This window comes from Leuresthes tenuis, unplaced genomic scaffold (genome assembly GCF_036924035.1).
Source record: "Leuresthes tenuis unplaced genomic scaffold, fLeuTen1.0.hap1 SCAF_1, whole genome shotgun sequence".
NCBI classification, from domain to species: domain Eukaryota; kingdom Metazoa; phylum Chordata; class Actinopteri; order Atheriniformes; family Atherinopsidae; genus Leuresthes; species Leuresthes tenuis.
Window position 1 is genome coordinate 586,321 of NW_027325355.1, and position 21,702 is coordinate 608,022.

General features: G+C 56.2%; 1 non-coding gene and 10 pseudogenes across 1 annotated transcript; all 11 read right to left on the reverse strand.

Moving 5' to 3' along the window:
- Positions 1-16,988: 16,988 nt before the first annotated feature.
- Positions 16,989-17,107, reverse strand: LOC140319637 (5S ribosomal RNA; annotated as a pseudogene).
- A 275-nt stretch (positions 17,108-17,382) lies between these two features.
- Positions 17,383-17,501, reverse strand: LOC140292695 (5S ribosomal RNA; annotated as a pseudogene).
- A 568-nt stretch (positions 17,502-18,069) lies between these two features.
- LOC140300244 (5S ribosomal RNA) lies at positions 18,070-18,188 on the reverse strand (annotated as a pseudogene).
- A 269-nt stretch (positions 18,189-18,457) lies between these two features.
- On the reverse strand, positions 18,458-18,576 carry LOC140276666 (5S ribosomal RNA; annotated as a pseudogene).
- Positions 18,577-18,845: 269 nt separating this feature from the next.
- LOC140294339 (5S ribosomal RNA) lies at positions 18,846-18,964 on the reverse strand (annotated as a pseudogene).
- Positions 18,965-19,236: 272 nt separating this feature from the next.
- Positions 19,237-19,360, reverse strand: LOC140270579 (5S ribosomal RNA; annotated as a pseudogene).
- A 269-nt stretch (positions 19,361-19,629) lies between these two features.
- On the reverse strand, positions 19,630-19,747 carry LOC140293362 (5S ribosomal RNA; annotated as a pseudogene).
- Positions 19,748-20,016: 269 nt separating this feature from the next.
- On the reverse strand, positions 20,017-20,134 carry LOC140296865 (5S ribosomal RNA; annotated as a pseudogene).
- A 657-nt stretch (positions 20,135-20,791) lies between these two features.
- On the reverse strand, positions 20,792-20,910 carry LOC140291407 (5S ribosomal RNA; annotated as a pseudogene).
- Positions 20,911-21,179: 269 nt separating this feature from the next.
- Positions 21,180-21,298, reverse strand: LOC140297479 (5S ribosomal RNA). Its single transcript, XR_011913211.1, has one exon. It is a non-coding gene; the product is annotated as a 5S ribosomal RNA (ribosomal RNA).
- A 266-nt stretch (positions 21,299-21,564) lies between these two features.
- Positions 21,565-21,683, reverse strand: LOC140291611 (5S ribosomal RNA; annotated as a pseudogene).
- Between the last annotated feature and the right edge of the window lie 19 nt (positions 21,684-21,702).

The window sequence follows — 21,702 nt, forward strand, 5'->3', positions numbered from 1 at the left end:
ACAGGACCTACATGATAACCGTGCTTAGTTATGAGTGCCACAATCCACAGCCCCCCCCAAGCAATCAGAAGCAGGCAGAGAGGCCCACAAGACCCAGGCCACCAGCAGCCCCCACGGAGCACAGAACCCAGGATGCCCACCGCAGGGACAACCACGCATCCACCCAGTAGACAGCAGTGGAAGCCCCCGGACAGAGCCCCCATAAGCATAGGGCAGAGGCCCCCCGGGAGCCAGGGACAACAGCCCACCGACCCCACCAGGCCACGGACCCGGGCCCCAGGAACCCAAAACGCCCCAAAACCCCCCGGCAGAGGCCCCACCCAATACCCGGGAGGGCCAAGCACCACAGACAGCCACGCAGTGGGTCAAGCGCCTGCCCCAGCTTCCCTGGCCAAGTTACTGGGAGTCACGACGTGCCCACAGGTGGGTGAAGTTGCGAGCAGTGGGGAGAGGCAACGCCGCCCCCCTATTGGGAGAAGCACAGGCAGACTAGGCGACGGCAAGTCCCAGACCCAGGCCCAATCATCACCACACACACTTTGACGTCCCATACATCCACACATCCACACGTCCTCCCTCCCTTGACTCCGCTGGGGTGTAGCGCAGCGGGCACACAGCGTGCTGTGTACAGGAGCCAAAAGGGAGAGGGGTATGGGGATATACACTGGGAGAGTTATATTAGCATGGAAACAATGTCTGCCTCCTCAAAACATCAATTGGCTGAATTTCATTCTCTCTGGTCCCCGCTGATTAGCTTTATCACATAGTGGTGGTGGTGGGTTGCTGTCCCATCGCTCTGGGCGGTTGGGTGTGTGCTGGGGGGGGGGCTGTGTGGCTTTGGGCGTCTGGTGGTCTCTCGGGTCGTGGGGACCGGGTTGGTCATTGCTGGGGGGGACTGTGTGTCGGGCTTGGAGGGCAGTTTTGGGGGCTTGCGGGTGGGGCTGTCTTGCTGTGTGGGGCGGGGTCCCTTAGGGGCCTTGGGGTGGTGGCTGCTGGCTCTGTACCGGGTGGCTGGGCCGCTCTGGCGTGGGTGGTGGTGCTGGGCCTGGGCCCTGGTGGCTGGGCGCTGCCTTGCGCCCGGGGGGGCTGGGTTGCCCTGGACATGCCACAGTATGGGTGGGTTGGTGCAGGTCCTGGTGCCAGGCTTGTTGCTCTGGGACCTCCAGGGTGTCCGCAGGTGGTTGTTTTCTTTAGGGTGTTGGGGCGTGCGGTGGGGGGGGGGGTGCTTTTCCCCTGTTGAGGGGGGGGCCTGGGTGATGGTGGGTCTCAGGCCCGGGCTGCTGCGTCTGGTGTGACCGGGTGGTTTGTTTGTTTTTTTGTAGAGGTCCTCCGGGGTGGGATGGGGTTGGGTTGAGTGGGGTTGGGCGGGGTGGGTACCTTCTGGGGGTACAGTAGCTCCCGGAATATGGTCGCTGCAAGCCCCGAGCCTGGTGGACATCAGGCCCTCCTGCCCTGTGCTGGGTCCCAGGTAGCGGGGGTGCCTATTGCAGCCAGTCCCTGGCTGCCCTCTCCGGGGGAGACTAGCTCTCCCGGTGTATATCCCCATACCCCTCTCCCTTTTGGCTCCTGTACACAGCACACACTCACACATGAAGGGTTTTGGGGGGCGTGTGTGTTCTGTGGGGTGTAGTGGATGGGGCCACGTAGGTGGTCCCCTTGGCTGCACTCTGCAGTTCCCCGCCCCTGTTTTAATTACACCTTAGACATCACTACTTATCAAACACACACACACACACACATTAGGTCTTGGGGGGTGGTTGCACTGAGTGGCATCTGGTGGACGGGGCTCTTTGGGTATGTAGGCTGCCCAGAGGGCTGCGCTCCCAGTTCTACAAGGTTGGCTGCCCCTCAATTTTAATCGCTCACTATTAGAAAATATTGAAGAGCCAGAAGTGTGAGGGGAGGGGTCTTCTCACACCCCTGCTTCCTGGTTGCTGCTCGGGAAGGAGTGGCCAGGAGGAATTAATTATTCTGCTGGTTCAGGGTCTGTGGTGGCTGGGGGGCTGCTGGCCCCATGGTGTGCCCACTGTGCTAGACCCCAGCAGAGTCAAGGGAGGGATGACGTGTGGATGTGTGGATGTATGGGACGTGAAAGTGTGTGTGGTGATGATTGGGCCTGGGTCTGGGACTTGCTGTCGCCTGGCCTGCCTGTGCTTCTCCCAATGGGGGGGCGGCGTTGCCTCTCCCCACTCCTCGCGACTTCACCCACCTGTGGGCACGTCTTGACTGCCAGGGCTCTTGGCCAGGGGCACTGGGGCAGGCGCTGACCCACTGCGTGGCTGTCTGGGGCGCTTGGCCCTCCCGGGTATTGGGTGGGGCCTCTGCCGGGGGGTTTTGGGGCGCTCGGGCTCCTGGGGCCGGGTCCGGTGCACGGCCCATGTCTGGGCAGCTGGGGCCTGGTGCGGTCGGTGGGCTGTTGCCCTTGGCTCCCGGGCGCCTCTGCCCTATGCTTATGGGGGCTCAGTCCGGGGGCTTCCACTGCTGTCTTCTGGGTGGATGCGTGGTTGTCCCTGCGGTGGGCATCCTGGGTTCTGTGCTCCGTGGGGGCTGCTGGTGGCCTGGGTCTTATGGTTCTCTCTGCCTGTTTCTGATTGCTTGGGGGGGCTGTGGATTGTGGCCGTGTACACTTATACACTCATAACTAAGCACGGTTATCATGTAGGTCCTGTGCCATGGGTGTTGCATGTTCTCACACACACACACACACACGCACAATACACATTCATTAGTCCAGTAGCAGTTAATGTATTACCATGTCGCCTCAGGTCATCTATATGCACAGTTGTGTTGTATGCGATTGCCACTACTTGTGCTTGTTTTTGTTTGTTTGTGTGTTTGTTTTTTCTCTGCTTGTTTGCATGGTCCTCGCAGTGTTATGTATCGCAAAGAAAACTATTCTCATGAACTGGAAAGCGAAAAACAGTCTGTGTATTAAGCAGTTTAGAAATGTTATTTTAGATTATATTAGCATGGAAACAATGTCTGCCTCCTCAAAACATCAATTGGCTGAATTTCATTCTCTCTGGTCCCCGCTGATTAGCTTTATCACATAGTGGTGGTGGTGGGTTGCTGTCCCGTCGCTCTGGGCGGTTGGGTGTGTGCTGGGGGGGGGCTGTGTGGCTTTGGGCGTCTGGTGGTCTCTCGGGTCGTGGGGACCGGGTTGGTCATTGCTGGGGGGGACTGTGTGTCGGGCTTGGAGGGCAGTTTTGGGGGCTTGCGGGTGGGGCTGTCTTGCTGTGTGGGGCGGGGTCCCTTAGGGGCCTTGGGGTGGTGGCTGCTGGCTCTGTACCGGGTGGCTGGGCCGCTCTGGCGTGGGTGGTGGTGCTGGGCCTGGGCCCTGGTGGCTGGGCGCTGCCTTGCGCCCGGGGGGGCTGGGTTGCCCTGGACATGCCACAGTATGGGTGGGTTGGTGCAGGTCCTGGTGCCAGGCTTGTTGCTCTGGGACCTCCAGGGTGTCCGCAGGTGGTTGTTTTCTTTAGGGTGTTGGGGCGTGCGGTGGGGGGGGTGCTTTTCCCCTGTTGAGGGGGGTGCCTGGGTGATGGTGGGTCTCAGGCCCGGGCTGCTGCGTCTGGTGTGACCGGGTGGTTTGTTTGTTTTTTTGTAGAGGTCCTCCGGGGTGGGATGGGGTTGGGCGGGGTGGGTACCTTCTGGGGGTACAGTAGCTCCCGGAATATGGTCGCTGCAAGCCCCGAGCCTGGTGGACATCAGGCCCTCCTGCCCTGTGCTGGGTCCCAGGTAGCGGGGGTGCCTATTGCAGCCAGTCCCTGGCTGCCTTCATACCCTCTCCCTTTTGGCTCCTGTACACAGCACACACTCACACATGAAGGGTTTTGGGGGCGTGTGTGTTCTGTGGGGTGTAGTGGATGGGGCCACGTAGGTGGTCCCCTTGGCTGCACTCTGCAGTTCCCCGCCCCTGTTTTAATTACACCTTAGACATCACTACTTATCAAACACACACACACACACACATTAGGTCTTGGGGGGTGGTTGCACTGAGTGGCATCTGGTGGACGGGGCTCTTTGGGTATGTAGGCTGCCCAGAGGGCCGCGCTCCCAGTTCTACAAGGTTGGCTGCCCCTCAATTTTAATCGCTCACTATTAGAAAATATTGAAGAGCCAGAAGGGTGAGGGGAGGGGTCTTCTCACACCCCTGCTTCCTGGTTGCTGCTCGGGAAGGAGTGGCCAGGAGGAATTAATTATTCTGCTGGTTCAGGGTCTGTGGTGGCTGGGGGGCTGCTGGCCCCATGGTGTGCCCACTGTGCTAGACCCCAGCGGAGTCAAGGGAGGGATGACGTGTGGATGTATGGGACGTGAAAGTGTGTGTGGTGATGATTGGGCCTGGGTCTGGGACTTGCTGTCGCCTGGCCTGCCTGTGCTTCTCCCAATGGGGGGGCGGCGTTGCCTCTCCCCACTCCTCGCGACTTCACCCACCTGTGGGCACGTCTTGACTGCCAGGGCTCTTGGCCAGGGGCACTGAGGCAGGCGCTGACCCACTGCATGGCTGTCTGGGGCGCTTGGCCCTCCCGGGTATTGGGTGGGGCCTCTGCCGGGGGGTTTTGGGGCGCTCGGGCTCCTGGGGCCGGGTCCGGTGCACGGCCCATGTCTGGGCGGCTGGGGCCTGGTGGGGTCGGTGGGCTGTTGCCCCTGGCTCCCGGGCGCCTCTGCCCTATGCTTATGGGGGCTCTGTCCGGGGGCTTCCACTGCTGTCTTCTGGGTGGATGCGTGGTTGTCCCTGCGGTGGGTATCCTGGGTTCTGTGCTCCGTGGGGGCTGCTGGTGGCCTGGGTCTTGTGGGCCTCTCTGCCTGTTTCTGATTGCTTGGGGGGGCTGTGGATTGTGGCCGTGTACACTTATACACTCATAAGTAAGAACGGTTATCATGTAGGTCCTGTGCCATGGGTGTTGCATGTTCTCACACACACACACACAATACACATTCATTAGTCCAGTAGCAGTTGATGTATTACCATGTCGCCTCAGGTCATCTATATGCACAGTTGTGTTGTATGCGATTGCCACTACTTGTGCTTGTTTTTGTTTGTTTGTGTGTTTGTTTTTTCTCTGCTTGTTTGCATGGTCCTCGCAGTGTTATGTATCGCAAAGAAAACTATTCTCATGACCTGGAAAGCGAAAAACAGTCTGTGTATTAAGCAGTTTAGAAATGTTATTTTAGATTATATTAGCATGGAAACAATGTCTGCCTCCTCAAAACATCAATTGGCTGAATTTCATTCTCTCTGGTCCCCGCTGATTAGCTTTATCACATAGTGGTGGTGGTGGGTTGCTGTCCCGTCGCTCTGGGCGGTTGGGTGTGTGCTGGGGGGGGCTGTGTGGCTTTGGGCGTCTGGTGGTCTCTCGGGTCGTGGGGACCGGGTTGGTCATTGCTGGGGGGGACTGTGTGTCGGGCTTGGAGGGCAGTTTTGGGGGCTTGCGGGTGGGGATGTCTTGCTGTGTGGGGCGGGGTCCCTTAGGGGCCTTGGGGTGGTGGCTGCTGGCTCTGTACCGGGTGGCTGGGCCGCTCTGGCGTGGGTGGTGGTGCTGGGCCTGGGCCCTGGTGGCTGGGCGCTGCCTTGCGCCCGGGGGGGCTGGGTTGCCCTGGACATGCCACAGTATGGGTGGGTTGGTGCAGGTCCTGGTGCCAGGCTTGTTGCTCTGGGACCTCCAGGGTATCCGCAGGTGGTTGTTTTCTTTAGGGTGTTGGGGCGTGCGGTGGGGGGGTGCTTTTCCTCTGTTGAGGGGGGGGCCTGGGTGATGGTGGGTCTCAGGCCCGGGCTGCTGCGTCTGGTGTGACCGGGTGTTTTGTTTGTTTTTTTGTAGAGGTCCTCCGGGGTGGGATGGGGTTGGGTTGAGTGGGGTTGGGCGGGGTGGGTACCTTCTGGGGGTACAGTAGCTCCCGGAATATGGTCGCTGCAAGCCCCGAGCCTGGTGGACATCAGGCCCTCCTGCCCTGTGCTGGGTCCCAGGTAGCGGGGGTGCCTATTGCTGCCAGTCCCTGGCTGCCCTCTCCGGGGGAGAGTAGCTCTCCCGGTGTATATCCCCATACCCTCTCCCTTTTGGCTCCTGTACACAGCACACACTCACACATGAAGGGTTTTGGGGGGCGTGTGTGTTCTGTGGGGTGTAGTGGATGGGGCCACGTAGGTGGTCCCCTTGGCTGCACTCTGCAGTTCCCCGCCCCTGTTTTAATTACACCTTAGACATCACTACTTATCAAACACACACACACACATTAGGTCTTGGGGGGTGGTTGCACTGAGTGGCATCTGGTGGACGGGGCTCTTTGGGTATGTAGGCTGCCCAGAGGGCCGCGCTCCCAGTTCTACAAGGTTGGCTGCCCCTCAATTTTAATCGCTCACTATTAGAAAATATTGAAGAGCCAGAAGGGTGAGGGGAGGGGTCTTCTCACACCCCTGCTTCCTGGTTGCTGCTCGGGAAGGAGTGGCCAGCAGGAATTAATTATTCTGCTGGTTCAGGGTCTGTGGTGGCTGGGGGGCTGCTGGCCCCATGGTGTGCCCACTGTGCTAGACCCCAGCGGAGTCAAGGGAGGGATGACGTGTGGATGTATGGGACGTGAAAGTGTGTGTGGTGATGATTGGGCCTGGGTCTGGGACTTGCTGTCGCCTGGCCTGCCTGTGCTTCTCCCAATGGGGGGGCGGCGTTGCCTCTCCCCACTCCTCGCGACTTCACCCACCTGTGGGCACGTCTTGACTGCCAGGGCTCTTGGCCAGGGGCACTGAGGCAGGCGCTGACCCACTGCATGGCTGTCTGGGGCGCTTGGCCCTCCCGGGTATTGGGTGGGGCCTCTGCCGGGGGGTTTTGGGGCGCTCGGGCTCCTGGGGCCGGGTCCGGTGCACGGCCCATGTCTGGGCTGCTGGGGCCTGGTGGGGTCGGTGGGCTGTTGCCCCTGGCTCCCGGGCGCCTCTGCCCTATGCTTATGGGGGCTCTGTCCGGGGGCTTCCACTGCTGTCTTCTGGGTGGATGCGTGGTTGTCCCTGCGGTGGGTATCCTGGGTTCTGTGCTCCGTGGGGGCTGCTGGTGGCCTGGGTCTTGTGGGCCTCTCTGCCTGTTTCTGATTGCTTGGGGGGGCTGTGGATTGTGGCCGTGTACACTTATACACTCATAAGTAAGAACGGTTATCATGTAGGTCCTGTGCCATGGGTGTTGCATGTTCTCACACACACACACACAATACACATTCATTAGTCCAGTAGCAGTTGATGTATTACCATGTCGCCTCAGGTCATCTATATGCACAGTTGTGTTGTATGCGATTGCCACTACTTGTGCTTGTTTTTGTTTGTTTGTGTGTTTGTTTTTTCTCTGCTTGTTTGCATGGTCCTCGCAGTGTTATGTATCGCAAAGAAAACTATTCTCATGACCTGGAAAGCGAAAAACAGTCTGTGTATTAAGCAGTTTAGAAATGTTATTTTAGATTATATTAGCATGGAAACAATGTCTGCCTCCTCAAAACATCAATTGGCTGAATTTCATTCTCTCTGGTCCCCGCTGATTAGCTTTATCACATAGTGGTGGTGGTGGGTTGCTGTCCCGTCGCTCTGGGCGGTTGGGTGTGTGCTGGGGGGGGCTGTGTGGCTTTGGGCGTCTGGTGGTCTCTCGGGTCGTGGGGACCGGGTTGGTCATTGCTGGGGGGGACTGTGTGTCGGGCTTGGAGGGCAGTTTTGGGGGCTTGCGGGTGGGGATGTCTTGCTGTGTGGGGCGGGGTCCCTTAGGGGCCTTGGGGTGGTGGCTGCTGGCTCTGTACCGGGTGGCTGGGCCGCTCTAGCGTGGGTGGTGGTGCTGGGCCTGGGCCCTGGTGGCTGGGCGCTGCCTTGCGCCCGGGGGGGCTGGGTTGCCCTGGAGATGCCACAGTATGGGTGGGTTGGTGCAGGTCCTGGTGCCAGGCTTGTTGCTCTGGGACCTCCAGGGTATCCGCAGGTGGTTGTTTTCTTTAGGGTGTTGGGGCGTGCGGTGGGGGGGTGCTTTTCCTCTGTTGAGGGGGGGGCCTGGGTGATGGTGGGTCTCAGGCCCGGGCTGCTGCGTCTGGTGTGACCGGGTGGTTTGTTTGTTTTTTTGTAGAGGTCCTCCGGGGTGGGATGGGGTTGGGTTGAGTGGGGTTGGGCGGGGTGGGTACCTTCTGGGGGTACAGTAGCTCCCGGAATATGGTCGCTGCAAGCCCCGAGCCTGGTGGACATCTAGCCCTCCTGCCCTGTGCTGGGTCCCAGGTAGCGGGGGTGCCTATTGCAGCCAGGCCCTGGCAGCCCTCTCCGGGGGAGAGTAGCTCCCCCGGTGTATATCCCCATACCCTCTCCCTTTTGGCTCCTGTACACAGCACACACTCACACATGAAGGGTTTTGGGGGGCGTGTGTGTTCTGTGGGGTGTAGTGGATGGGGCCACGTAGGTGGTCCCCTTGGCTGCACTCTGCAGTTCCCCGCCCCTGTTTTAATTACACCTTAGACATCACTACTTATCAAACACACACACACACATTAGGTCTTGGGGGGTGGTTGCACTGAGTGGCATCTGGTGGACGGGGCTCTTTGGGTATGTAGGCTGCCCAGAGGGCCGCGCTCCCAGTTCTACAAGGTTGGCTGCCCCTCAATTTTAATCGCTCACTATTAGAAAATATTGAAGAGCCAGAAGGGTGAGGGGAGGGGTCTTCTCACACCCCTGCTTCCTGGTTGCTGCTCGGGAAGGAGTGGCCAGGAGGAATTAATTATTCTGCTGGTTCAGGGTCTGTGGTGGCTGGGGGGCTGCTGGCCCCATGGTGTGCCCACTGTGCTAGACCCCAGCGGAGTCAAGGGAGGGATGACGTGTGGATGTATGGGACGTGAAAGTGTGTGTGGTGATGATTGGGCCTGGGTCTGGGACTTGCTGTCGCCTGGCCTGCCTGTGCTTCTCCCAATGGGGGGGCGGCGTTGCCTCTCCCCACTCCTCGCGACTTCACCCACCTGTGGGCACGTCTTGACTGCCAGGGCTCTTGGCCAGGGGGACTGAGGCAGGCGCTGACCCACTGCATGGCTGTCTGGGGCGCTTGGCCCTCCCGGGTATTGGGTGGGGCCTCTGCCGGGGGGTTTTGGGGCGCTCGGGCTCCTGGGGCCGGGTCCGGTGCACGGCCCATGTCTGGGCGGCTGGGGCCTGGTGGGGTCGGTGGGCTGTTGCCCCTGGCTCCCGGGCGCCTCTGCCCTATGCTTATGGGGGCTCTGTCCGGGGGCTTCCACTGCTGTCTTCTGGGTGGATGCGTGGTTGTCCCTGCGGTGGGTATCCTGGGTTCTGTGCTCCGTGGGGGCTGCTGGTGGCCTGGGTCTTGTGGGCCTCTCTGCCTGTTTCTGATTGCTTGGGGGGGCTGTGGATTGTGGCCGTGTACACTTATACACTCATAAGTAAGAACGGTTATCATGTAGGTCCTGTGCCATGGGTGTTGCATGTTCTCACACACACACACACAATACACATTCATTAGTCCAGTAGCAGTTGATGTATTACCATGTCGCCTCAGGTCATCTATATGCACAGTTGTGTTGTATGCGATTGCCACTACTTGTGCTTGTTTTTGTTTGTTTGTGTGTTTGTTTTTTCTCTGCTTGTTTGCATGGTCCTCGCAGTGTTATGTATCGCAAAGAAAACTATTCTCATGACCTGGAAAGCGAAAAACAGTCTGTGTATTAAGCAGTTTAGAAATGTTATTTTAGATTATATTAGCATGGAAACAATGTCTGCCTCCTCAAAACATCAATTGGCTGAATTTCATTCTCTCTGGTCCCCGCTGATTAGCTTTATCACATAGTGGTGGTGGTGGGTTGCTGTCCCGTCGCTCTGGGCGGTTGGGTGTGTGCTGGGGGGGGCTGTGTGGCTTTGGGCGTCTGGTGGTCTCTCGGGTCGTGGGGACCGGGTTGGTCATTGCTGGGGGGGACTGTGTGTCGGGCTTGGAGGGCAGTTTTGGGGACTTGCGGGTGGGGCTGTCTTGCTGTGTGGGGCGGGGTCCCTTAGGGGCCTTGGGGTGGTGGCTGCTGGCTCTGTACCGGGTGGCCGGGCCGCTCTGGCGTGGGTGGTAGTGCTGGGCCTGGGACCTGGTGGCTGGTCGCTGCCTTGCGCCCGGGGGGGCTGGGTTGCCCTGGACATGCCACAGTATGGGTGGGTTAGTGCAGGTCCTGGTGCCAGGCTTGTTGCTCTGGGACCTCCAGGGTGTCCGCAGGTGGTTGTTTTCTTTAGGGTGTTGGGGCGTGCGGTGGGGGGGTTGCTTTTTCCCTGATGGGGGGGGGGCCAGGGTGATGGTGGGTCTAAGGCCCGGGCTGCTGCGTCTGGTGTGACCGGGTGGTTTGTTTGTTGTTGTTTGTGTGTTTGTTTGTAGAGGTCCTCCGGGGTGGGGTGGGGTTGGGTTGAGTGGGGTGGGGCGGGGTGGGTACCTTCTGGGGGTACAGTAGCTCCCGGAATATGGTCGCTGCAAGCCCCGAGCCTGGTGGACATCAGGCCCTCCTGCCCTGTGCTGGGTCCCAGGTAGCGGGGGTGCCTATTGCTGCCAGTCCCTGGCTGCCCTCTCCGGGGGAGAGTAGCTCTCCCGGTGTATATCCCCATACCCTCTCCCTTTTGGCTCCTGTACACAGCACACACTCACACATGAAGGGTTTTGGGGGGCGTGTGTGTTCTGTGGGGTGTAGTGGATGGGGCCACGTAGGTGGTCCCCTTGGCTGCACTCTGCAGTTCCCCGCCCCTGTTTTAATTACACCTTAGACATCACTACTTATCAAACACACACACACACATTAGGTCTTGGGGGGTGGTTACACTGAGTGGCATCTGGTGGACGGGGCTCTTTGGGTATGTAGGCTGCCCAGAGGGCCGCGCTCCCAGTTCTACAAGGTTGGCTGCCCCTCAATTTTAATCGCTCACTATTAGAAAATATTGAAGAGCCAGAAGGGTGAGGGGAGGGGTCTTCTCACACCCCTGCTTCCTGGTTGCTGCTCGGGAAGGAGTGGCCAGCAGGAATTAATTATTCTGCTGGTTCAGGGTCTGTGGTGGCTGGGGGGCTGCTGGCCCCATGGTGTGCCCACTGTGCTAGACCCCAGCGGAGTCAAGGGAGGGATGACGTGTGGATGTATGGGACGTGAAAGTGTGTGTGGTGATGATTGGGCCTGGGTCTGGGACTTGCTGTCGCCTGGCCTGCCTGTGCTTCTCCCAATGGGGGGGCGGCGTTGCCTCTCCCCACTCCTCGCGACTTCACCCACCTGTGGGCACGTCTTGACTGCCAGGGCTCTTGGCCAGGGGCACTGAGGCAGGCGCTGACCCACTGCATGGCTGTCTGGGGCGCTTGGCCCTCCCGGGTATTGGGTGGGGCCTCTGCCGGGGGGTTTTGGGGCGCTCGGGCTCCTGGGGCCGGGTCCGGTGCACGGCCCATGTCTGGGCTGCTGGGGCCTGGTGGGGTCGGTGGGCTGTTGCCCCTGGCTCCCGGGCGCCTCTGCCCTATGCTTATGGGGGCTCTGTCCGGGGGCTTCCACTGCTGTCTTCTGGGTGGATGCGTGGTTGTCCCTGCGGTGGGTATCCTGGGTTCTGTGCTCCGTGGGGGCTGCTGGTGGCCTGGGTCTTGTGGGCCTCTCTGCCTGTTTCTGATTGCTTGGGGGGGCTGTGGATTGTGGCCGTGTACACTTATACACTCATAAGTAAGAACGGTTATCATGTAGGTCCTGTGCCATGGGTGTTGCATGTTCTCACACACACACACACAATACACATTCATTAGTCCAGTAGCAGTTGATGTATTACCATGTCGCCTCAGGTCATCTATATGCACAGTTGTGTTGTATGCGATTGCCACTACTTGTGCTTGTTTTTGTTTGTTTGTGTGTTTGTTTTTTCTCTGCTTGTTTGCATGGTCCTCGCAGTGTTATGTATCGCAAAGAAAACTATTCTCATGACCTGGAAAGCGAAAAACAGTCTGTGTATTAAGCAGTTTAGAAATGTTATTTTAGATTATATTAGCATGGAAACAATGTCTGCCTCCTCAAAACATCAATTGGCTGAATTTCATTCTCTCTGGTCCCCGCTGATTAGCTTTATCACATAGTGGTGGTGGTGGGTTGCTGTCCCGTCGCTCTGGGCGGTTGGGTGTGTGCTGGGGGGGGCTGTGTGGCTTTGGGCGTCTGGTGGTCTCTCGGGTCGTGGGGACCGGGTTGGTCATTGCTGGGGGGGACTGTGTGTCGGGCTTGGAGGGCAGTTTTGGGGGCTTGCGGGTGGGGATGTCTTGCTGTGTGGGGCGGGGTCCCTTAGGGGCCTTGGGGTGGTGGCTGCTGGCTCTGTACCGGGTGGCTGGGCCGCTCTGGCGTGGGTGGTGGTGCTGGGCCTGGGCCCTGGTGGCTGGGCGCTGCCTTGCGCCCGGGGGGGCTGGGTTGCCCTGGACATGCCACAGTATGGGTGGGTTGGTGCAGGTCCTGGTGCCAGGCTTGTTGCTCTGGGACCTCCAGGGTATCCGCAGGTGGTTGTTTTCTTTAGGGTGTTGGGGCGTGCGGTGGGGGGGTGCTTTTCCTCTGTTGAGGGGGGGGCCTGGGTGATGGTGGGTCTCAGGCCCGGGCTGCTGCGTCTGGTGTGACCGGGTGGTTTGTTTGTTTTTTTGTAGAGGTCCTCCGGGGTGGGATGGGGTTGGGTTGAGTGGGGTTGGGCGGGGTGGGTACCTTCTGGGGGTACAGTAGCTCCCGGAATATGGTCGCTGCAAGCCCCGAGCCTGGTGGACATCAGGCCCTCCTGCCCTGTGCTGGGTCCCAGGTAGCGGGGGTGCCTATTGCTGCCAGTCCCTGGCTGCCCTCTCCGGGGGAGAGTAGCTCTCCCGGTGTATATCCCCATACCCTCTCCCTTTTGGCTCCTGTACACAGCACACACTCACCCATGAAGGGTTTTGGGGGGCGTGTGTGTTCTGTGGGGTGTAGTGGATGGGGCCACGTAGGTGGTCCCCTTGGCTGCACTCTGCAGTTCCCCGCCCCTGTTTTAATTACACCTTAGACATCACTACTTATCAAACACACACACACACATTAGGTCTTGGGGGGTGGTTGCACTGAGTGGCATCTGGTGGACGGGGCTCTTTGGGTATGTAGGCTGCCCAGAGGGCCGCGCTCCCAGTTCTACAAGGTTGGCTGCCCCTCAATTTTAATCGCTCACTATTAGAAAATATTGAAGAGCCAGAAGGGTGAGGGGAGGGGTCTTCTCACACCCCTGCTTCCTGGTTGCTGCTCGGGAAGGAGTGGCCAGCAGGAATTAATTATTCTGCTGGTTCAGGGTCTGTGGTGGCTGGGGGGCTGCTGGCCCCATGGTGTGCCCACTGTGCTAGACCCCAGCGGAGTCAAGGGAGGGATGACGTGTGGATGTATGGGACGTGAAAGTGTGTGTGGTGATGATTGGGCCTGGGTCTGGGACTTGCTGTCGCCTGGCCTGCCTGTGCTTCTCCCAATGGGGGGGCGGCGTTGCCTCTCCCCACTCCTCGCGACTTCACCCACCTGTGGGCACGTCTTGACTGCCAGGGCTCTTGGCCAGGGGCATTGAGGCAGGCGCTGACCCACTGCATGGCTGTCTGGGGCGCTTGGCCCTCCCGGGTATTGGGTGGGGCCTCTGCCGGGGGGTTTTGGGGCGCTCGGGCTCCTGGGGCCGGGTCCGGTGCACGGCCCATGTCTGGGCTGCTGGGGCCTGGTGGGGTCGGTGGGCTGTTGCCCCTGGCTCCCGGGCGCCTCTGCCCTATGCTTATGGGGGCTCTGTCCGGGGGCTTCCACTGCTGTCTTCTGGGTGGATGCGTGGTTGTCCCTGCGGTGGGTATCCTGGGTTCTGTGCTCCGTGGGGACTGCTGGTGGCCTGGGTCTTGTGGGCCTCTCTGCCTGTTTCTGATTGCTTGGGGGGGCTGTGGATTGTGGCCGTGTACACTTATACACTCATAAGTAAGAACGGTTATCATGTAGGTCCTGTGCCATGGGTGTTGCATGTTCTCACACACACACACACAATACACATTCATTAGTCCAGTAGCAGTTGATGTATTACCATGTCGCCTCAGGTCATCTATATGCACAGTTGTGTTGTATGCGATTGCCACTACTTGTGCTTGTTTTTGTTTGTTTGTGTGTTTGTTTTTTCTCTGCTTGTTTGCATGGTCCTCGCAGTGTTATGTATCGCAAAGAAAACTATTCTCATGACCTGGAAAGCGAAAAACAGTCTGTGTATTAAGCAGTTTAGAAATGTTATTTTAGATTATATTAGCATGGAAACAATGTCTGCCTCCTCAAAACATCAATTGGCTGAATTTCATTCTCTCTGGTCCCCGCTGATTAGCTTTATCACATAGTGGTGGTGGTGGGTTGCTGTCCCGTCGCTCTGGGCGGTTGGGTGTGTGCTGGGGGGGGCTGTGTGGCTTTGGGCGTCTGGTGGTCTCTCGGGTCGTGGGGACCGGGTTGGTCATTGCTGGGGGGGACTGTGTGTCGGGCTTGGAGGGCAGTTTTGGGGGCTTGCGGGTGGGGATGTCTTGCTGTGTGGGGCGGGGTCCCTTAGGGGCCTTGGGGTGGTGGCTGCTGGCTCTGTACCGGGTGGCTGGGCCGCTCTGGCGTGGGTGGTGGTGCTGGGCCTGGGCCCTGGTGGCTGGGCGCTGCCTTGCGCCCGGGGGGGCTGGGTTGCCCTGGACATGCCACAGTATGGGTGGGTTGGTGCAGGTCCTGGTGCCAGGCTTGTTGCTCTGGGACCTCCAGGGTATCCGCAGGTGGTTGTTTTCTTTAGGGTGTTGGGGCGTGCGGTGGGGGGGTGCTTTTCCTCTGTTGAGGGGGGGGCCTGGGTGATGGTGGGTCTCAGGCCCGGGCTGCTGCGTCTGGTGTGACCGGGTGGTTTGTTTGTTTTTTTGTAGAGGTCCTCCGGGGTGGGATGGGGTTGGGTTGAGTGGGGTTGGGCGGGGTGGGTACCTTCTGGGGGTACAGTAGCTCCCGGAATATGGTCGCTGCAAGCCCCGAGCCTGGTGGACATCAGGCCCTCCTGCCCTGTGCTGGGTCCCAGGTAACGGGGGTGCCTATTGCAGTCAGGCCCTGGCAGCCCTCTCCGGGGGAGAGTAGCCCCCCCGGTGTATATCCCCATACCCTCTCCCTTTTGGCTCCTGTACACAGCACACACTCACACATGAAGGGTTTTGGGGGGCGTGTGTGTTCTGTGGGGTGTAGTGGATGGGGCCACGTAGGTGGTCCCCTTGGCTGCACTCTGCAGTTCCCCGCCCCTGTTTTAATTACACCTTAGACATCACTACTTATCAAACACACAAAAACACATTAGGTCTTGGGGGGTGGTTGCACTGAGTGGCATCTGGTGGACGGGGCTCTTTGGGTATGTAGGCTGCCCAGAGGGCCGCGCTCCCAGTTCTACAAGGTTGGCTGCCCCTCAATTTTAATCGCTCACTATTAGAAAATATTGAAGAGCCAGAAGGGTGAGGGGAGGGGTCTTCTCACACCCCTGCTTCCTGGTTGCTGCTCGGGAAGGAGTGGCCAGGAGGAATTAATTATTCTGCTGGTTCAGGGTCTGTGGTGGCTGGGGGGCTGCTGGCCCCATGGTGTGCCCACTGTGCTAGACCCCAGCGGAGTCAAGGGAGGGATGACGTGTGGATGTGTGGATGTATGGGACGTGAAAGTGTGTGTGGTGATGATTGGGCCTGGGTCTGGGACTTGCTGTCGCCTGGCCTGCCTGTGCTTCTCCCAATGGGGGGGCGGCGTTGCCTCTCCCCACTCCTCGCGACTTCACCCACCTGTGGGCACGTCTTGACTGCCAGGGCTCTTGGCCAGGGGCACTGGGGCAGGCGCTGACCCACTGCGTGGCTGTCTGGGGCGCTTGGCCCTCCCGGGTATTGGGTGGGGCCTCTGCCGGGGGGTTTTGGGGCGCTCGGGCTCCTGGGGCCGGGTCCGGTGCACGGCCCATGTCTGGGCGGCTGGGGCCTGGTGGGGTCGGTGGGCTGTTGCCCCTGGCTCCCGGGCGCCTCTGCCCTATGCTTATGGGGGCTCTGTCCGGGGGCTTCCACTGCTGTCTTCTGGGTGGATGCGTGGTTGTCCCTGCGGTGGGCATCCTGGGTTCTGTGCTCCGTGGGGGCTGCTGGTGGCCTGGGTCTTGTGGGCCTCTCTGCCTGTTTCTGATTGCTTGGGGGGGCTGTGGATTGTGGCCGTGTACACTTATACACTCATAAGTAAGAACGGTTATCATGTAGGTCCTGTGCCATGGGTGTTGCATGTTCTCACACACACACACACACACACACACAATACACATTCATTAGTCCAGTAGCAGTTGATGTATTACCATGTCGCCTCAGGTCATCTATATGCACAGTTGTGTTGTATGCGATTGCCACTACTTGTGCTTGTTTTTGTTTGTTTGTGTGTTTGTTTTTTCTCTGCTTGTTTGCATGGTCCTCGCAGTGTTATGTATCGCAAAGAAAACTATTCTCATGAACTGGAAAGCGAAAAACAGTCTGTGTATTAACCTGTTTAGAAATGTTCTTTTAGATTATATTAGCATGGGAACAATGTCTGCCTCCTTAAAACATCAATTGGCTGAATTTCATTCTCTCTGGTCCCCGCTGATTAACTGTGTGGCTTCGGGCGTCTGGTGGTCTCTCGGGTCGTGGGGACCGGGTTGGTCATTGTTGGGGGAGACTGTGTGTCAGGCTTGGAGGGCAGTTTTGGGGGCTTGCAGGTGGGGCTGTCTTGCGGTGTGGGGCGGGGTCCCTTAGGGGCCTTGGGGTGGTGGCTGCTAAGTACTGGAATCATACACTTCCTCTATGTAACCAGATAATTGCAGAGAAAGGCTGATGTGTAGTGGGCATATCATCTTCTCTGATGTGATCATTCTCTCCAGCTGAAACTGAGACTCTCAGATCACTTCGTGTCTGCCAACAAAGCAGCAGCAGCTGAAGATGACCAACTTCCTCATGTGTCACAGGGTGATCAGACGTTGCAACAAAAGACATGCAGGTGGTCAAGAGAAGACAAAAAGCTTATAGCACCTGGTATTCCCAAGCGGTCTCCCATTTAAGTACTAACCAGGCCCAACACTGCTTGGCTTCTGAGATCAGACGAGGTCAGACATATTCAGGGTGGTTTGGCCGTAAGCAACAATCTCTGTGACAAATGTGCATTATATAGGTACTGGAATCATACGGTCCCTCTATGTAACCAGATAATTGCAGAAAAAAGCTGACTTGTAGTGGGCACATCTTCTTCCCTGACGTGATTATTCTCTGCAGCTGAAACTGAGACTCTCAGATCACTTCGTGTCTGCCAACAAAGCAGCAGCAGCAGCAGCTGAAGATGACCAACTTCCTCATGTGTCACAGGGTGATCAGACGTTGCAACAAAAGACATGCAGGTGGTAGAGAGAAGAGAAAAAGCTTACAGCACCTGGTATTCCCAGACAGTCTACCATCCAAGTACTAACCAGGCCAAAACCTGCTTGGCTTCCGAGATCAGACGAGGTTGGGCATATTCAGGGTGGTGTGGCCGTAAGCAACCATAACTGTGACAAATGTGCATTATATAGGTACTGGAATCATACAGTTCCTCTATGTAACCAGATAATTGCAGAGAAAGGCTGACTTGTAGTGGGCACATCTTGTAGCTCAGGAGGAAGAGCAGTCACCCACCAATCGGACGGTCGGTGGTTCGACTCTGGCATCCCCAGGATACATGTCGAAGCGTCCTTGGGCAAGACACTGAACCCCACGTTGCTCCCCCAGTGTATCATTGGGGGTATGAATGTGTGTGAATGCTTAGAAAGCACGTAGTTATATCCTAAGACGTGCTGTATGAATGTGTGTGAGTGGGGTGAATGCGGCATGTAGTGAAGCGCTTTGAGTGGTCAGCTAGACTAGAAAAGCGCTATACAAGTACAAGTCCATTTACCATTTACCATTCTTCGCTGATGTGATTATTCTCTGCAGCTGAAACTGAGACTCTCAGATCACTTCGTGTCTGCCAACAAAGCAGCAGCAGCTGAAGATGACCAACTTCTTCATGTGTCAAAGAGTGATCAGACGTTGCAACAAAAGACATGCAGGTGGTAGAGAAAAGAGAAAAAGCTTACAGCACCTGGTATTCCCAAGCAGTCTCCCACCCAAGTACTAACCAGGCCCAACCCTGCTTGGCTTCCGAGATCAGACGAGGTCAGGCAAATTCAGGGTGGTGTGGCCGTAAGTAACAATGTCTGTGACAAATGTGCATTATATAAGTACAGGAATCATACGGTTCCTCTATGTAACCAGATAATTGCTGAGAAAGGCTGATGTGTAGTGGGCATATCATCTTCTCTGATGTGGTCATTCTCTGCAACTTAAACTGAGACTCTCAGATTACCTCATGTCTGCCAACAAAGCAGCAGGAGCTGAAGATGACCAACTTCCTCATGTGTCACAGGGTGATCAGACGTTGCAACAAAAGACATGCAGGTGGTAGAGAGAAGACAAAAAGCTTACAGCACCTGGTATTCCCAAGCAGTCTCCCATTTAAGTACTAACCAGGCCCAACCCTACTTGGCTTCCGAGATCAGATGAGGTCTGTCATGTTCAGGGTGGTGTGGCCGTAAGCAACAATGTCTGTGACAAATGTGCATTATATAGGTACTGGAATCATACGGTTCCTCTATGTAACCAGATAATTGCAGAGAAAAGCTGACTTGTAGTGGGCACATCTTCTTCCCTGACGTGATTATTCTCTGCAGCTGAAACTGAGACTCTCAGATTACCTCATGTCTGCCAACAAAGCAGCAGGAGCTGAAGATGACCAACTTCCTCATGTGTCACAGGGTGATCAGACGTTGCAACAAAAGACATGCAGGTGGTAGAGAGAAGAAAAAAAGCTTACAGCACCTGGTATTCCCAAGCAGTCTCCCATCTAAGTACTAACAAGGCCCAACCGTGCTTGGCTTCCGAGATCGGACAAGGTTGGATATGTTCAGGGTGGTGTGGCCGTAAGCAACAAAGTCTGTGACAAATGTGCATTATATAGGTACTGGAATCATACAGTTCCTCTATGTAACCAGATAATTGCCGAGAAAGGCTGATGTGTAGTGGGCATATCTTCTTCCCTGATGTGATTATTCTCTCCAGCTGAAACTGAGACTCTCAGATCACTTTGTGTCTGCCAACAAAGAAGCAGCAGCAGCTGAAGATGACCAACTTCCTCATGTGTCACAGGGTGATCAGACGTTATAACAAAAGACATGCAGGTGGTAGAGAGAAGAGAAAAAGCTTACAGCACCTGGTATTCCCAAGCAGTCTCCCACCCAAGTACTAACCAGGCACAACCCCGCTTGGCTTCCGAGATCGGACGAGGTCGGGCATATTATATTCAGGGTGGTGTGGCCGTAAGCGACAATCTCTGTGACAAATGTGCATTATATAGGTACTGGAATCATACGGTTCCTCTATGTAACCAGATAATTGCAGAGAAAGGCTTATGTGTAGTGGGCACATCTTCTTCCCTGACGTGATTATTCTCTGCAGCTGAAACTGAGACTCTCAGATCACTTCGTGTCTGCCAACAAAGCAGCAGAAGCTGAAGATGACCAACTTCCTCATGTGTCACAGGGTGATCAGACGTTGCAACAAAAGACATTCAGGTGGTCCAGAGAAGAGATAAAGCTTACAGCACCTGGTATTCCCAAGCAGTCTCCCACCCAAGTACTAACCAGGCCAACCGTGCTTGGCTTCCGAGATCAGACGAGGTCAGGCATATTGAGGGTGGTGTGGCCGTAAGCAACAATGTCTGTGACAAATGTGCATTATATAGGTACTGGAAAAATACACTTCTTCTATGTAACCAGATAATTGCCGAGAAAGGCTGATGTGTAGTGGGCACATCTTCTTCCCTGACGTTATTATTCTCTGCAGCTGAAACTGAGACTCTCAGATCACTTCGTGTCTGCCAACAAAGCAGCAGAAGCTGAAGATGACCAACCTCCTCATGTGTCACAGGGTGATCAGACGTTGCAACAAAAGACATTCAGGTGGTCCAGAGAAGAGATAAAGCTTACAGCACCTGGTATTCCCAAGCAGTCTCCCACCCAAGTACTAACCAGAACAACCGTGCTTGGCTTCCGAGATCAGACGAGGTCAGGCATATTGAGGGTGGTGTGGCCGTAAGCAACAATGTCTGTGACAAATGTGCATTATATAGGTACTGGAATCATACAGTTCCTCTATGTAACCAGATAATTGCCGAGAAAGGCTGATGTGTAGTGGGCACATCTTCTTCCCTGACGTTATTATTCTCTTCAGTTGAAACTGAGACTCTCAGATCACTTCGTGTCTGCCAACAAAGCAGCAGCAGCTGAAGATGACAAACTTCCTCATGTGTCACAGGGTGATCAGACGTTGCAACAAAACACATGCAGGTGGTAGAGAGAAGAGAAAAAGCTTACAGCACCTGGTATTCCCAAGCAGTCTCCCATTGAAGTACGAACCAGACCCAACCCCGCTTGGCTTCCAGGATAAGACAAGGTGGGGCTTATTCAGGGTGGTGTGGCGGTAAGCAACAATATTTGTTAGAAATGTGAATTATATAGGTACTGGAATCATACACTTCCTCTATGAAACCAGATAATTGCCGAGAAAGGCTGATGTGTAGTGGGCATATCATCTTCTCTGATGTGATCATTCTCTTCAGCTGAAACTGAGACTCTCAGATCACTTCGTGTCTGCCAACAAAGCAGCAGAAGCTGAAGATGACAAACTTCCTCATGTGTCACAGGGTGATCAGACGTTGCAACAAAAGACATTCAGGTGGTCCAGAGAAGAGATAAAGCTTACAGCACCTGGTATTCCCAAGCAGTCTCCCACCCAAGTACTAACCAGGCCGAACCCTCCTTGGCTTCTGAGAGCAGACGAGGTCAGACATATTCAGGGTGGTTTGGCCGTAAGCAACAATCTCTGTGACAAATGTGCATTATATAGGCAATGGAATCATATGGTTCCTCTATGTAACAAGATAATTGCCGAGAAAGGCTGATATGTAGTGGGCACATCTTGTTCCCTGACGTGATAATTTTCTCCATTTGAAAATGAGACTCTAAGATCACTTCGTGTCTGCCAACAAAGCAGCAGCAGCTGAAGATGACCAACTTCCTCATGTGTCACAGGGTGATCAGACGTTGCAACAAAAGACATGCAGGTGGTTGAGAGAAGAGAAAAAGCTTACAGCACCTGGTATTCCCAAGCAGTCTCCCATCCAAGTACTAACCAGGCCCAACCCTGCTTGGTTTCCAAGATCAGACGAGGTCGGGCATATTCAGGGTGGTGTGGCCGTAAGCAACAATGTCTGTGACAAATATAAACTGTATAGGTACTGGAATCATACGGTTCCTCTATGCAACCAGATAATTGCCAAGAAAGGCTGATAAGTAGTGGAAACATCTTCCCTGTCGTGATTATTCTCTCCAGCTGAAACTGAGACTCTCATATCACTTCGTGTCTGCCAACAAAGCAGCAGCAGCTGAAGATGACCAACTTCCTCATGTGTCACAGGGCGATCAGACATTGCAACAAAAGACATGCAGGTGGTAGAGAGAAGAGAAAAAGCTTACAGCACCTGGTATTCCCAAGCAGTCTCCCATTCAAGTACTAACAAGGCCCAACCCTGCTTGGGTTCTGAGATCAGACGAGGTCGGGCATATTCAGGGTGGTGTGGCCGTAAGTAACAATGTCTGTGACAAAT